This window comes from Pteropus medius, unplaced genomic scaffold (assembly GCF_902729225.1).
Source record: "Pteropus medius unplaced genomic scaffold, Ma_sr-lr_union100, whole genome shotgun sequence".
Lineage (NCBI taxonomy): Eukaryota > Metazoa > Chordata > Mammalia > Chiroptera > Pteropodidae > Pteropus > Pteropus medius.
The window spans coordinates 5,079,386-5,093,915 of record NW_024344240.1 but is presented as its reverse complement, the minus strand read 5'-3'; the positions used below and the strand labels follow the sequence as shown (position 1 = coordinate 5,093,915).

Sequence of the window (14,530 nt, the reverse complement as noted above, 5' to 3'; positions counted from 1 at the left end):
GCAGGGGAATGAGTTAAGTGATGCGACACAGACCTTGGAGAGCGGTCTGAGGCCCCTGGACCATTTTGGTCCTGCTGGTCACGCGTGCACCGGTGTGCCGGAGTTCGATGAGATAGAATGTACTTAACCTCATACACTAGACGAAGGTGCGAGTGAAGAACTTGTTTCCTGTGCATGTTGTTTTGTTTCCCACAACCTGAAAGCTACAATCTTTGTCAAAACCGGTTATCAAATCTCCCCTCCCTGGATCCTTGCATAAGAATCTACATAGATAAAAAGCGTCCGCTGGTTAACGTGCCAGGACTTTTTCTGACTTCTGGCTGTCCTGTTTCACATTGTGGAGACAGCCCTGGCTCCCTTCAGCCCCAGACACTTTGCAGGACATGTTCTTTTTCATATCACATACTTCTCCCTCCAGGCTCCAGGAGCGGATGCTGTTTGCATTGAAACGAATGAGATGATTTTCCCAAGTGCCAGAGTTATTCATGGGGGCCTGGCTGATATTTAAAGAACATGAATGAAAGCAGTGGGCGCCTCACCAGGGCAGGACGTAGGAGCTTTTGGACAAGGATTCCCTCCTAGGATTTGAAGTCTGATCGACGGCCAATTAAGTCAGCTGCAGTTGTTTATCCGCATGGTGTGCCCTGCCCCACGAGCAGAGCCTGCTGGTAAATGTCAGCCCTGGTAGTGGCAGCACATGGGTTCAGAACGCCCTGTGCATCAGGCCAGGTGGCCCATTAGGGACAACTCGTGTCAACAATCAAAGCACTCAGGTGCGTGAGAGTTTGCTTTTCAGACGTATTACATCAGGTCATGGGTTTTACCTTTGTCAGAAAGTTAGAATGTAAAGCAGTATGGTCCAATGAAAACACTTTCTTGTAAATCAAGAACTTTTGTTTTCATTCTGAAATGAATCACGGACTAATTTTTAAACCCATGAGAAATTATTTAATCTCTTTCTGCTTTGATTCGCTTGCCCAATAATGCTACCTCAAATCTGGACACTTCCACAGTGTTGGTTTACGATTGCAGACACTGTTCTAGCTACATCACATGTATCTCATTGAATCTTCACAACAGCTCTGGGTTAGGTTTGCGGTTACTCCTATTTTATAGATGAAGAAACTAAGGCATAGAGAGGTGAAATTGCCTGTCCAGGATCACACAGCTAATAAGTAGTGAAATGGGATTTGAACTTAATCAAATTGGCCCTAGAATGCTATTCTTTTAACTGCTGTGCTGTACTGCCTCTTCAAAAATATTTGTTTCCTGATTCCTTTGCATATGGTTTGATTATGTGAATATGCATTTATCCTTTTATGAAAGATATTTGAACTTCAGTGAATGTGAGTACTCTTTCTTTGGTACTTATGAGTTTTGGGTGGCCTGAAGGAAACACCTTCTCTGTGTTATTTGGAAATTACATTGTGTGGCATCATGGGCTCCTACCCAGATATCCAAGTGCTCAGAGGTACCACAAACACTTAATAAGTGACTCACGTGCCGTGTCAAGGGCACCACTCGCATTGAGCACCTGGTCATGACAGCCCCAGAATTGTGTAGTATGCAGCCTGTATAACTATGCACCCAAGCTCTTCATAAGCTGACAAATGGTCTTATTAGAAGACTTACATGAACATATAGAAAATTAATATATTGTTCCTATGATAATAGCTCATGCTTTATAAGCTCACCTGGTACATCAGAGCTACCTTTCACAAACTTCATATCCTAAGATATCCATTTGAAAGCCGCAAATGATACCAGGTAAATAAAAATGCTGTTGGGGTTATAACAAGAATCAAAATAAGTACCTGTACTAATTTCTAATTTAGATGGACATTGGTTGGCCAGATTGTGGATATTACACTTACAAAATAATCAGCTTAGCAATTTTGCAAATGATGGACATTACCCAATAAAAAAAAAGCCAGTTTTAAATATTTCAGCCGTCATTTAGCTTCAAGCCAACAAAACTCACCCGTCAGATTTTAGGGATTCCTGGATACTCTTTAGTTAAATATCAGTCATAGTTAAAATCAGGTGGCACTTGGAAGTTCTCATGAGACAGGAACAAAATACTGTGTGGATGAATTGAAACAAAGCCCTCAAACTGTTTTATTAATTAAATGTGTTCAGTGATAAACAGGTTCTATAACATTTATACTACTTAGTTTTAAGAAATAATGAGTTAACTGGTTAAAATAAACAGCTCTTTTTTGAGCCTTAATTAGAATTTGAAGCTTAATAGTCTGTTAAAGAGTTATTTTAAAAATTAGTGAAGTGAATTTAATTGTAATCCGATGGTAAATCGGCGTGGTGCAGGTCTGTGACATTAGAATGGTTTTGCCCTGTTTATTACGAGAGGAGGTGGAGCCATGATGTGTGGCTCCGAGCACATTAGAATTGCATTCTCTTAACCTCTCAAAAAAGCAGGAATCATGGCTGTATGGTGGTGTCCCTTGTCTCTGACAGCATAATCCTGCTGTCCCTTGCTGCTATGTCGCTCTTCAGTTAGAAGGTTGACCAGTAAAGCTACACATTAAGCTCCATGAGGGAAGGAAGTTTTGTCTGGCTGTCGACTGCTCTATCCCCAGGACCTAGAGCAGGGTCAGACTCCCAGTGGGTGCTCCACAGTCACTAAATGGATGAATCGAACTGTTTACTGATCTGACGGTGCACTCTCTGTACTCAAGAGGCATAGATCTTACATGTTTCCATGAACAGCTTTACTTTATGTGACATCTTTTAATGCATGGGACCCATTTTACACTGTGCCACTCTGCCACTTAACCCCGAGTTTCGTCTGATGGCCATGTCCGTTAGGTGATTACAGCCATTTAGGTTTTATCTGCTGGTTAAAATTCAGTGGCCACCTGTCCAAACCATTGCAGTATGGAGCACCAACCAAGGAGTATTTTCATCTTATGAAAATAAAAGAAATTAAGATTATAATACCAAAAGGCAGGCATTCCTTTAAACAGACTTTTTCCTTCTTTCATCTAAGCACAATTCATTAACATGAGAAAAGTAAAATGTGATACTTATTGAGCATGGTGACCAAGTTAGCGTTATTGGGTTAACTGTAATTGAATTTTCATATTTTATGCTATTATCAAAACTAGACCTTACTGTATATATCAATGCACAACTGTAGACCTTCAAATAAAATCTTAATAAATCAGTCTTCTAGGACTTACAGATTTTCAGAAATCATTTGTACATTTTGTGGCAATTCTAAAGACTGTCCATTTCATAGATGAGGAAACTAAGGCAGAGAGAGGTTGTAAGAGCCCAGGCATTAACTGTCAGATATAAACGGAAGCCTCATAATTCCATGTATTGTGTCCTTCCTGCTCTGCCATGTGTACCAAGAATCCTCATGAAGCACATAGTCAGCGTTCACAGATCTGAGATAGCCAGAATGTCTTAGTACTTACACAGACGTAATTTCTTCCTTGCTGGTCCATCTTTGGGAACCTCGTTAGAACAGGTTTTGGGGAAAGGAAAGCCATGTGCATATCTTACCATGAATGAACACACAGTGTTGTGTTCACAACATTTCTTAACCTTCGACTTGTATCACCTGCTCACATTCACTCTGGTGAAAAGAGTGATTGATGCCCATTCAGGCAACCATTAGTTATGCAGTTTTAAATACTATGTCTGCAATCTTACACTAGACTGTGCTGCTCTGCCAAATGACGGCTCTGGGGTCACGATTTATTGTATTGATCATGGTCCAATTGAATATGCAGTGCTTGGTGGTTTTACAAATGGTGGAGATAATTTGCTTTATAATACCGAGTCTTAAGGGCTTAGGGCTTGAACCAAGGAATGTGTTATACATATGACAGATTTCTAGAGCTGATGTTGTTAACAACCACGATGTTGAACAAAGTGGGATGGAAGACTTTTGAGGAGAAAATATTGGTGATGGCAGGCAGTATTTTCAAATGATACTGAAATGAACCTAATTAAGTGGAAAATGGAAACTCAGTAGATTTCTTTTCTATGAAAAAGTAAAGACTATAAGAAGAACGAGATAACTCTACAGGTTTCGGAAGCAGTGACATGAGCATTCTTCAAGATTTTCAAGGGTGAAATAATTCTTATGCCTTAGTCCAAGAGTCTCAGCCTATCTGTAGGGAAGACATGAGTATTAGGTAACTAAGCTTTGGCATCACGGTCCGTGTCTGGGTGGGGTGCCCGTAGTGAGACTGGAGGACCAAGGAGTGTATTCATAAACTGTAGTTATAACTGGGATGTCCCTGGACCCTGCCATTTTCGTTTCCTCATCCCTGGAGGCCACTGAGCCTGGGCACTGGTTCCAGTCACTGAAGCAAAACAGTTGACCAGAGACACCGGAGATCTCATGGGATTGTAGTTAACCACTGTCTTCTTTTCCTTTTTCTCTCTTCTTTTTAAACTGATGGTAATCAAGCAATGATACTTAGTAAATGTTTAAAGAGGTAATTTTCTGTCAGACATTAAGAGGAATTCTGTCTTTGTACAATTTATACTTGTTTTGGTAAATGACTGCTCTCGTTGAACTTGAGAGGCTTAATGTACATAATGAATATTGAGACTTTAGTGTTTTTAGAAATAGCTTCATGTGGGAGGTTAGTATGCTTGGCGACCACTTTGAGAATTAAAAAAAAAAAAATTTAACGTCAAAGTAGGACTTAATTTAAACTTTAGTTTTTCTTTATCTCTCAACTTCTCCAGAACAGTTATTAGCATAAAAGCTTAATGGATTCACATTCTCTGGGTTACATATGTGCTGTGGAAATTCAGTGTTGATTATAATTCTTGCTTAATAATCCTCAGACCCAGCCTGGAACTCTAGAGTGCTTAAGCATAGTTCATTATTACAAAGTCTGTCAGCAGTGAATTGTTCAGCAAACACTATTTTGCAGTGGTTTTTCTCCTAGTTCCTTTCAGAAACACCTGCATGTTCTTTTCAGGAAAATTACCTGTTCATGTTTTGAGGATGAAAATAGAAGCATTTAATGTTCTTTTAGTGTGTGTGCGTGTTTGGTGGGAGATGTTTTGTTGGTGCTGCCTATTTTTTATTTTAAAAGGAGTATTAACCTTGGTCTCACCAGTGTCCTTCTTACTTGCCGAGCCTGACACCCTTGCTGTCGCAAGAAGTTTTCTCTCCTTTGCCTCCCCACCTCACAGCGTCTGTGTGTTCTGCTGGCCTGTCTGTGTTCCTGTCTGTGGTCATCTTTGTCCTTCCATTGCCCTCTGCCGTCCTTCATCTCTGCTTCTCTTCTGTACATTCTCTAGGACCTTGATCCTGATTTATAAACCAGGGACACTTTCATTCCTTATTTCCCTGGCCTCGGGACCTTGTGGTTTGCTGCTCTGTTTTCCGTTGTCCTCCTAGGTCGGAGCCTGTCATCTCTCCTCCTCGCCCTCTTTGTCGATCCACTTCCTGTGACCTAAGCATGTGCATCCGCCAGGGCCCGGGAACATCACACTCACACCAGGTTCCAGCTGCGCATCACCGTTGGTTACCTCAACATTTATGCCGCTCAGTAGATCCACTTAATTGATATTCCACTCCAAACTCAAATTCACGATGTTATGAATGGCTCTCCTGACCTTCTTGCTAAAACCAGCCTCTGTCCTGTCTTTTTTCCCCAGAGAACCACTGAGCGTCCATTACTAAGGAACCATCTTTAGAAAGCCTTGGAGAATCCCCTGAAATCCTGGGCATTCGCTCATTAGCTCATATTTGCTCTTTGACTCTTTCACATTTGCCCCTTTTTGCCTTTCCTATGTTACAAGTTAAGTCCCCATCGCCTTTCATCGCGCAGTATTGCTGAAGCCGCCTCCAGTGGGTTCCTCTGTCGGAGGCATTCCCGTTTCAGTCTACCTAAATGTTGCCTATACATGGGTCTTGATAAAATACTGTCTTCATTCACCTTCATTCTAAAAACCTTTTACTACTCCTAAGACAAAGGGGTGAAAAATTCAGACATGGTAGGCTAAGCACTCACCTTCTTGCACAATCAAGTTCAAGTTACCTTTCCGGCCATTACTGTTCTCTTTGGAACCCTTAACCTCAGCTATATTGATCTCCTTGAGATCTTGAACGCTTTTTGGAAACCTTGTTCTTTTTCTTTGCTCACACCCTTAAAATCCACATCCGCTTTTCTTCACTTAGCCAAGTAATTGGTAATACATGCCATTTATTGAGCATGTGCCGTGTGCCTGGCAAAATGCAGATGAGCACAGCATATTTATGTCACCTAATCCTCCCCACAACCCTATACTGTTAGTGCTATTCTATTATTATTTTATATTGATGTTCTCCTGGAACCTGCTTCATGAGGTTCTAGTGAGGATTTAATGAGACAGTTCCAAACAAGGGCATAGAGCAGTGCCAGGCTCAGAGTGCAATTCATAGTTCTGTCATTGTCCCTCTCTTTCATTATTCCCCTGTGGCAGATGAGGACACTGAGATGCAGAAGTGCAGGCCACCCCACCAGTGCTCGGGGGAGCTGGGGTGGGCATCAGCGCGTGTGAACGAAGACGCCAGGCTCCTCAGGCTGTGAGAGGCTCTCCTTGAGCTTGACTTGAAGCACCTTCTTTGATTCTCACCAGCAAAGAGGCTGCTAGTCTTTAGACTTTTATTTTTGCTTAGGAATAAATGATTACTCATGGGTTATTGAGTTTAACTAAAATGTGACATTCATAAACTAAAGTGAGTGTTCCCCTGGGCTTTCCTGAATCCCCTGTGGGACATCAAGCAGCTGAGGGACCCCATTGCCAGGAGGGATGCCTGACTTTTGGGACAGGGCGCACCCGCAGAGCATCATCTGTCGGAAGTGTCCCGCTCCCGCCCTCCCGTGTCACTTCGTGTCTTCACGGGGTGATGCCGCGGCCCAGGCTGCGCTGCAAAGCTCTCCTGTTCTCTGTGCAGTGAGAAGAGGTAGGTCGGCCTCCTCTCCTTTTTAAATAGACCACGGTCAGGAAATCTGAAGAGTCACCTCATGCCCCCTTTGAAAGCAAAACGCTAACTTGAATTTATAGTATTCTTTTAATATCTCACAGTTTGTTTTGAGCTATCAATGAGAATTATTTTTATTGTGTTACTTTTAATGATGGTAAATGCTTAATATAAAATTTACCATCTTAATAATTTCTAAGTGTAAAGTTCCCAGTGGTGTTTATATTATCGCTTTTTAATTTTGTGTGTCTTCATCAGCCGCATCGCTACAGCTGGTATGTAAGGTACTTACGGGCTTGGGTCAGATATTGTCCGTTCCACTGCATTCAGTCAATGCAATCATTGTATGCCTGTTATTCCTAAGCACTGTGTTTTGCATCCCTGACTTTGTCTGGCACACAGCAAATGTAAACATTTGATGACCGAGTTTAGGAAATTTCTTTTAGGAATAATTTTTAGTGGTGGAATTTGAAAACAGCTTGCGTGAAGAGTCACAGTTTATTCTTTTAAAATGCCAAATAAGACAAGCTTTATTAAGGGCGATTTTCTCACTTTAGAAAATTCGTTATTGAGTGATGGGGATTAAGATTTTCATTTCCTCCCAGCAGGACTGGTATGATAGACACTCTGTGTGTGTGTGTGTGTGTGTGTGCGCGCGCGCGCACGCGCGTGCGTGCGTGTGTGTGTACTTAAACTGCAATGATCAATATTTTCAATTTTAGTCACTCTATTTATTCAAGAATACAATTACTGACATTTTATATTGCTGGGTCAGGAATTAAAGATTTAGTGTGTTTGATTTAGGTCCCAAACTCATATACACTGTTCTGTTTCTGGGGAGTCAGTTTGGTTTAAATATAACTTTCTATTTGGGAAATTTTAGAAATTAGTGAATAAAATAATGTTCCCTTTCCATCGATGGGCAAAATGTCATTGTACTCAGACGGTTATGATAGAGATGTGTCAACTTAATTGACAGGTTAAAACTGTCAAACCGCTTTTGATTTTTTAACCAAATGTGGATAGAAATATATCATGAAAAGTTAGTTTTCTTTAGTAGAAAAAAGTGTAGTTGGTCATAGTGTTTAGGGACACAATAAATGTCAGAACTGCCCTTAGTTAGGTGAGATGTTTCCGTTTAACTCGTAATAGTCTTGGATGGATGGATGGAGATATATACTCTATAATTGATCACTCACCACCATCACACCAAACATCGTATAATTCCCAGGCTGCACTGCATCTTACACAGTACACATACAACAATATTGTTCAGATTGAAATTGCTTGTTTCAATTCTTAATAGGCTTGTTTCTCTTAATGGACTGTGGGTGACTGACTTATGTATCTATGTTTTTAGTGCCTAGCAGAGAGTCCAGCATGGAGCAGAAATGAAACAAATGTGTATAAATTGAAATAACAGCAGAAGTGCTTATAAAAGCAAAATGGGATGCAGACTGCTTATATTTTAGCAATTAATGTTTATTCTTAGTAAAAGCAGTGGGCAAACATCCCCTAATATTTACTTTCTCTTATAATAATATGTCAATGGTATGTTTTTCTTAGCATTCCCTGGAATTACTCAACAAGCACACACAAAAGATACTGTATGTAGTAGATAATCAATTACTATTTGATGAATAAAAGATGAGCACTTTTCCTAATATATGCCATAGAAACGTAAATAAATTATAATGTTGATATTGCTGTTATTGATGTTAACATTAATAAAATATGGAAGGGCCGACTCCTATTTTAATATTTCTGAGAAATATCACTTATACAGCATGACCTTTAAAGTGGTCACTGTCATTAAAGCTTTGTGTGTTCTGCTGGGTCCCAGAGTTCGTGGTTTCATAGGAAGGATAGAGATTTCCCTGGAGGCCTCTTACACTTGTCTTTCCCTGTCACTTATTGATCGCACGTTCGTTCCCATGAGGACGATTGATAATGCCAAGAGGAACTTCTAGGATAATGTTATTTTTATGTGAATTGACCGAGGCGAGGCTTAGAAGAAAGCGCGTTAGTGTTCTGTTGTGGCATACCGGATTCCCACAGAATTCCACAGCCACGTCTTAGCTCACAGTTGTGGACATCGCAAGTCCAGCCGTGGCTCAGCTGGGTTCTCGGCTCAGGGTCTCACACTCAAAGTGTTGGCCAGACTACATTCTTGGTTAAAGCTTCATGGAAGAATCTGTTTCTAAGCTCATTGAGGTTTTGGCAGGATGAGGTCCCTGTTTCCTTGCTACGGGCTGAGGGCTGCCATAAGTTTCTAGATATTTCTAGAAGCCACTCACAATTCCTTGCCCTGGGCCTTCTCACATACCCTCTCACAAGTGTTCTCACGATGTCACAGCGGGATCCCTCATCACATCTGCCTCACTTCTGATCTCGTTGGTGTCTCTTCTGTGACCACAGAGAAAACTCTCTGCTTTTAAAGGATTCATGAGGTGAGGCTAGGCCCATCAGGATAATCTCCCTGTTTTAAGGTTAATGTGCCATATAACATACCTAACCACAGGAGGGAAGCCCATGATGTTTACTGTCCTGGCACTAGGCAGTGTGTGCACAGCAGGGGCTGGGAATTCCGGGTGGCGCTGTGACAGTTCTGCCTCCACAGAAAGTTCGATTAAGATGCCTAGGAAATGCCGCACTTACCTCGGTACTTATGATACTCTTGCTTTGAGAGGCTGAAGACCGCGTTTTATGGACTTCCTTCTTTCTAAACCGTACTGTATTTCCGAGGGAAAGGGAAGCGGTCTGTTCTTCATATAAAGAGATGTTTTTACGGTCAGTGGGGCTTAGGGTTTGGCCTTTGTGGTTTTCATTCTTGATCTGTATTCTTTCAGCCAGTCGCCCCAGGGCCTGGCCAGAGGAGGACTGCAGTCAAGTGTGCAGTCTTGCAATGACCATAGAAACCAAACTAACCTATGGTAAGGGCTTAATCCAGGTTAAGAACTTGACAGGCGAGGCCATAGAGAGGGCTGTGAACTTGACAAAGGATGCCATAGGGAACGGCCCTGAGTTCATGACCGGAGGCTCCGGTCGTGACTTGCCAGAACCACTATTTTTGGCGGATTAACCTGGGAATTGTATATGTGGTTAGAGGGGAAGCCAGAAGCAGAAACCAATCAGGAATTCAGAAGTGAATGCTCATTTATCAGTGGCAAGGGAGATTTGGGAATTTATTGTGTTCCTTGAATTATATAAATAGCGATAGTGCTAATAAAACAAGAGTGGGGAAGCTTAACCTGGATAAAAGAGAAAAGCAGGCCCCCTTTTATGACCTGTGATCGCCTGAGTAGCATTATTAGGGGCGACCATGTGCAAGTGGTTTTTAGGCTGCATGCCAAATAAATCATCATTTTGTTATAGAACTTGCATTTGTAGTTGGGTTAATGAATATTGTTTGAAGTACATGTACATTCTTTTTCACCTAAAAAACATTACTAACCAGAGGCATATGGGGTAAAATGGATGCCCAGTGTGTATTTTACATAGGGTTGTATTTCACATTTATAGAATTTGGCCTTGCCTGTTCCCCTACCTCTTGCAAAAAGCAATATTCTTTGAAATGAGGTGGATAATGGCTCTGTAATATTTATTACTTTAGTGATAGGACTTTCAGTGCTTCTGGGGACTGTCCTCCGTTTAAATCACCAACCAAGTCACATACTTGCCTTATACTCGCGGTTTCCTTGTGCTCAGTATTTGTAGGGAGTGTGGCATTTACTTCCAATTTCCTCGACTGTTTAAAGATTGTTTAAGATTTAAAACAAACAAACAAACAAACATAGAAGTCAACTATGAGCTCGGGAGCCAGACAGTAAAGATACCTGTTTTCACATGAGTATAAAATGCTGCTTTTGCAAATATTCCATGCAGAGTTCTCACCACACAGTTGGCTGATAAAACTGTAAATAAACTAAAACTGTATGGCTTTGTTTCCATGGGAAGGAGAACATTTAGCTTCATCTTTTGTGACTAAGCAAAGTTCTAAGACACAGCAACAACAGTAAAAAGAGGTCACGGAAATCTGCAGCCTGGCGGATCAGAGAAGTTAAAATTCTGATGTTTGGGAAGCAAGTCTACATTTTAAATCATTTATTCATCTAATAAATATTTATTGATAACATGCTCTGAGCCAGACTCTGTTTTTCTACAGGTTGGGGATTGAGCAGTAAACAAAAGCAGACAAGAAGGTCTGCCCTGGTGAGGCTTACATTTCAGTGAGATGAGACAGAAATATGGAAGATATGAAATAGTTCGTATTTCCAGTGGTAAAAGGTACTATGGAGGAAAATAAAGTGGGGATAGGGGATGGATGTGTGTTAAGGTGGTAGGCACCACTGTCTGGCCCTGGACGGGGTTGGAGACTCACAGAGTGGTGACATCGCTGCTGTGGTTATTAGGTTATGTTAGACGATGAGACTCCATCTCAGCAGATTCTCCTGCTGGCCTTGAAGAAGGGAGCTGTGAGACGGCCACGGGGCAGGGACTGTGATGCATCTGGGATATGACAGTGGCCCCACTCAGAGCCCACGGGAACGCCAGGGCCTCGGTCCTCCAGCCTTGAGGGACTGACCTGTCAACAACCATGGGAACTCGAAGGAGAATTCCGAGCTTCTTAAAGGAAGACTGCCGAGATGACACCTCGATTGCAACCTTGTAGGACTTTGAGCAGAGGACCCAGCTAAGCCACGCCTGGACTGACCTTGACAGCGACTGTGAGACAGGAAGTGGGTGTGGTTTTTAAGCCACAGATGGGGGCCAGCGAAGGCTGCCTTGAAAGAGCTTTTGGAGTTGAGAGCGCATGGGAGAGAGTATGAGCCAGGCCCTTTCTGTGGGGGCCTGGCAGTGCCTGGAACAGGAGGTCATGCTGTCGGAAGTGAGGTCCAACAGTTTGCCTGGACTCAAAGTGGTTAGGGCTATGGGGCTGTTTTGGCTCTTGCCCTGAAGGCAGTGGGAAGTCATGAGACGGTTCTGGACAGAAGAGTGACATGGTCCGACCTTTGTTTTAACAAAGTCTCTGTGGCCGTTGTGCTGAGACTGGACAAGGCCAGGAAGACAGGTGCAGTAACTCAGAGCACAGATGACAAGGTCTTGGGCCAGGGTCCAGCTGTACAGGTGGTGAGGACTGGTCGGGCTCCGGAAATATTTTGAAAGTTGAGTGTATGCGATTTAATGACAACTGGGACGTGTGGTGTGATAGAAAGTGAAACATAAAGGATTATTCCGGGGTTTCTGGCCAGGGCACCTGGAAGGAAGATGCTGCCATAAACTAGCAGAGGGGAGTGTCGGGGGGCGGGTGTGGGAGGCGGTTCAGCCGCTCAGTTTGGGACCCTTTACGTTTGAGCTGCTGATGACATGCAAATGGAGACACCGACTCACCATCGGATGTACCAGTCTGTGGTCAGGGGGAAAATGGACTGGAGACTCACATGTTGGGGTCCTTAGCACGTATAGGAGCTAGAGCCATGAGAGTCCTAAGATGCCACAGAAATGGCTTAACACCTGGACCTTGGTGAAAATAAATATTTTCAATCAGCTATTTTTAAAACCAAATATTTTCAATCTTTTCTATTTCAATAAAATTTGTTTTATTATAAGCTTTTGTTCAATATTTGGCCTGACTTAATATGTTTTTTTCTTCTCTAAAACTTCAGCTCACTTAAAAATTTTTCCTGTTTGCTTTCAATATATAGAATTATGTATTTAACCCTGGCGGGTATGGGAGTAAATCTTGCCACCTCCTGATTGGAAGATTCTAGCACCAGCCAGGAGCAATCTGTGCCCAGAGGGCCTGATCCCTCCATCCCAAGGGCAAACACATGTACATGCCTGTCTCTTTCCAACCCCAGCCGAATAAGAGCAGGTGAAGTTTATATGCCTCATCCTAGCCCTCACCATCATTACTTCAGAATCAGTAAACCATCAGTGTGATTTTTCAAAATGGGATTTACAGAAGACTCATTACTTGCTGGGTATAGTTTGCTGTATTTCTTCAATTAGACACACTAAACAAATACACAAGGCTAGAAGGGCACCCTCCAGCGATTTAGGAGATAAGATGAGACTGCAAAGAACAAAGCCGTTGAGAGTGGGTATGAGTCAGGTCTGGACCCTTTTGTAGTCTACATTTATCCAAAGTCCTGGGACCAGTATATTTGTACCAGAGGCTGGTTGTAGTTGATGATGGGCATGGGGAGAACCATGTCCCTCAAAAGCAAAAAGCCTCCACTATGTATACATCTGTTTTTATATAAGTACTCACTTTAGTTTATGAATTTCTTTTTCAGACTAGTTACATATTTGTTCATATGTCTGTAAAATTAACAATTATTTCATAGCTCTTTCTCAGTCCTCTGTTTTATTTTTCACTCTGTTTTTCACCATATTATCAGATGAGCTATTTAATGTAGTATTGAATTGCTACATTATCAAAATCTCACCTTTTTAAAAAAGGTGATAATCTTTGGGAACTGAGACAGGTATTCGTACCCTCTCTTGTTTCAGAAAGGACTCACGGGGCAACCTTTGAGAGTTTGGATTTTGAGTGGTTTGCCTTCTGTAATGAGGATGCCAACCCAAGGTCGCCACACAGGCCTTGTCACCCGGGACAGTAAGCGGCGGGGTCAGAGAGCAGCAACGTTTGTCTGCGTCCTGACTTCCGGCGCTAGAAGTCCAGCATAACTACCCGGCCTGCCTGCCATGAGCTCAGACCTGGAGGCAGGTGTGCACTGTGGGCTTCGTTTGAATAGCACCAGTCTTCTCCCAGCCCTCTACATCATCCTTTTTGTCTTTTTTTTCTTTCCATTTGGGGTTATGTTACTTTTTGGCATTTAAATAGTTACCATTCCTGATCTAAAGATTTCATTTTAATTCATTTCCCTTACACCTGTGGACACAAATTCTTTTGTGTCATTTGAGGAGACATCATGCTTTTCTCTACTTCGGGTTTTGTGTGTTTTTCAAAGCATGGCATTTTTCAGTGCCCTTTTGAAGCTGAGTGTAGCAGTTGTGCTCTTAAGTGACAGAGTGATTCTTTTTCTTTTTAAGGTGCCTTGGGCCTGTTGAGATCCAATTCTGCTCGAATGAAGCCTTCCCTTGTAAGTAGAACACTCTTTAGCCATCTGGAGTCACACGTAGGACATGCTCTGTTTCCAGCTCTGATCAGCATTAACTAAACCTGTTAATGTGCTGTGTGCAAGAAAGGAGAAACACCTTCAAACCTTGCTTCATTGTAAAAATAGCAACTTCAAGAAACATTGGATACAAGGGATTGCTTTTTATAGTTCTTTTTTTGCTCTGAAGTATTAGTTTCCAATATCTGTTAGAGACCAGATTCCATACTGTTAAGAGTCCAGTCTATATTGGAAGTTGGCAAACTGTGGCCCACAGGTCAAATCCAACCCACTGTCAGTTTTTGTAAATAAAGTTTTATTGGAACATAGACGTACTCATCTGTTTATATGTTGACTGTAGCTGGTTTCATGCTACAGTGGTAGAGTAGAGAGGTCGTGACAGAGACTATGTGGCCTGCAAAGCTTAAAATATTCACTCTCTGGG

General features: G+C 42.1%; 1 protein-coding gene across 14 annotated transcripts in view; it reads left to right on the top strand.

Moving 5' to 3' along the window:
- The window catches only part of FAM110B (family with sequence similarity 110 member B), a 188,907-nt gene that overhangs the window by 38,515 nt on the left and 135,862 nt on the right, over positions 1-14,530 (top strand). For 10 of the 14 annotated variants that reach the window (XR_005654103.1, XR_005654101.1, XR_005654104.1 and 7 more), the window contains exon 2: positions 14,021-14,070. The exons of the other annotated variants lie outside the window; for them this stretch is intronic. The gene's annotated coding sequence lies outside the window, so the exon portion shown is untranslated. The remainder of the gene's footprint in view (positions 1-14,020; positions 14,071-14,530) is intronic. 14 annotated transcript variants of the gene reach the window in all.